Source organism: Borostomias antarcticus (genome assembly GCF_949987555.1).
Source record: "Borostomias antarcticus genome assembly, chromosome: 7".
In the NCBI taxonomy this organism is placed as follows: domain Eukaryota; kingdom Metazoa; phylum Chordata; class Actinopteri; order Stomiiformes; family Stomiidae; genus Borostomias; species Borostomias antarcticus.
This window is the reverse complement of record NC_140240.1, coordinates 29917728-29920227: the sequence shown is the minus strand read 5'-3', so window position 1 is coordinate 29920227 and position 2500 is coordinate 29917728.

The window sequence follows — 2500 nt, the reverse complement described above, 5'->3', positions numbered from 1 at the left end:
ACACTCACTCACACACATACAAACGATACAAAATATTACGGGAGCATTTGGCGAGGCGTACGCCGATGCATCATCTTGCGCCCGTTCTCCACGCAGCCACAGGCCCCCTCAGCGCGACAGAGGGGGTTTTAAGTGTGATGTACTGACGTCCGTGAGCGGCCGCGTTCCATCAAGAGAGATAAACAACCAGCCACGAGTCAACCGCTAGCTACAACAGAACAGGGTTGGGAACGGTGGGTCGGGGAGCACAGGCCTCCCGCCCGAGAACGCTTTCCGTGGCTCCGTGCGCGCACGTAAACAAAAAAAAAAGGTCCCAATGATTGTCACACACCTGAGTGTGTGAAATTAGTTCTCCTCATTTGACCCATCATCCCCTGGGGGAGCGGTGAGCAGCAGCGGTGCCGCGCTCGGGAATCATTTGGTGATGTAACCCCCCAATTCCAACTCTTGATGCTGAGTGCCAAGCAGGGAGGCAATGGGTACCATGTTTATAGTCTTTGGTATGACTCAACCGGGGATCGAACTCACGACCTCCCAGTCTCAGGGTGGACACTCTAACCACAAGGCCACTGAGCACGTGCGTGCGTGTGGGACATGTTTGGTGTTAAGGTTGAGAGCTTGGTGCCGGTCCAGACCCGGTGTCTCTGTGACCTTCCCATGTGGAGATGTGGGCGTTTTGAGTTCCCCCCATTGATAATGAATAGGGGGGATTTTTCGCAAGTCCAAAAAATGAATGGAGGTGAATGGTCAGCCATGTTTGGCCGGCTCGTGGACACACCCTGTAATTCGGATCCACTCCAAAATATAACGGGTTCTAAGTGGGGCCATGCGACATGCTTCCACCGAGTTTCATGAAAAGTGGTCTGGTCGTTTTTGTATAATTCTGCTTAAGGATCAACAAACCAACGAACCAACGAGCGAACCAACCAACGAACCAACCAACGAACCAACCAACAAACGAACACAATCCACTGAATACATTACCTCTTGGTGTGCGCTGTCTCTGGGCTGGAGTTAACAAGGAGCGTCAGACTCGAAAATCTGAGAACTATAATTTCGTCAGTTCTGGGAGAGCCCCTTTTATCTAGGCTGACGGGTAAAGGGTCTTGAGGCAGCGTTCAGCTGACGTGACGCTTTTCAAGGCTCTGAATGTTCCCTGGTTCTGTATGGAACGAATTCAGCTAGAGGTGCTGGAGAGAAACTACTATTCATTTCCATGAAAGACGAGATTCTGGCAAAAACCAAACAGCGGTTTAAATATGGTTATTATGAAACAGACAGGCCGCGGGTTCGGTCCCATCCGACTACGGGGTTGAGATGAGGTCGGCCCGTGGCTCAAATCCTCACTCCTTCCTGTCTCAGATGGACGTCCTGTGGGCGTCGCAGGTGGAACGTAACTTAAACGCCTCTCGCTCTGTGACGTTGAAGAGACAGAGAAACAAGAGTGAGAGCCAGGGGGGAGAGAGAGAAGAGAGAAAGAGAGAACTGACAGAGAGACAAAGAGAGAGAGGAGAGAGAGAGAGAGAACTGACAGAGAGACAAAGAGAGAGAGGAGAGAGGGAGAACAGAGAGAGAGGAGAGAGGAGAGAGACCAGAGCAAAAAGGGTGAGGAGAGCCGAGCTTGTTCCAGCACCATGGACAGCGCCACACACCCTCGCACACACACAAACAAAACACACACACACACACAGACACTTTCAAATGCCCACCGTGAGGCATGTTCTTGCTGTAAGTACACACTGCGATCTCTCAAGGGATAGTCGTCCACCTGCTGACACCCTTTTCTGGATACATGTGAGGTGTTAAGAGCGTGTGTGGAACCCCCTCTGTGTTCTTGATGGCAGGTTCCACTGCGCACAAGATTGGATTGGGAACGCCAACGGAGACATTGATGTGTACTGAGTTCGCACGCACACACACACACACACATGCACACACACAAGCACAAACAACACAAAATGGACTCACCTGCTACTTTTTCGAGGCAGGGGAAGGTCCTTCTAGTGAGAAAGGGGACGAGAAAGAGAGAAAATGAGAAAGAGAGAGAGAGAGAGGGAGAAAGGAGGGGTGGTAGAAAAAGAAAAAAGAAAGTTCAGTGTTAATAAGGGTTGTGGCAACTCACACACAATAGACATTAGAGAATGAGATGTTTTTAAAACTGTCCCCTGTCGCTCACTGTAGGCGACGCTCAAACTAGCCCTTCCACATCAGAAGCTCTGAAAAACACCTTTTAAATATAAAACTACAATTCCCAACAAACAAAACAAGCATTCCACAGCGACCCCCTCCGCCAGCGACACCTTAGCTACCCCCCACAGGACGACCGGACGCAGACAGGACGGAGCCAGCCATGTTCAAAATGGCCGCCGCCGCGCTGATGACATTGGCACGGAACAGCGCCTGACTGAAATGCGATTTAGGTGCCCCTGGGGGGTTGATCTGGGGGGAGAAACACCCGGATCCTCTTTCCCCCTGAACGCGCCGTCAGGTGGGATCAGTT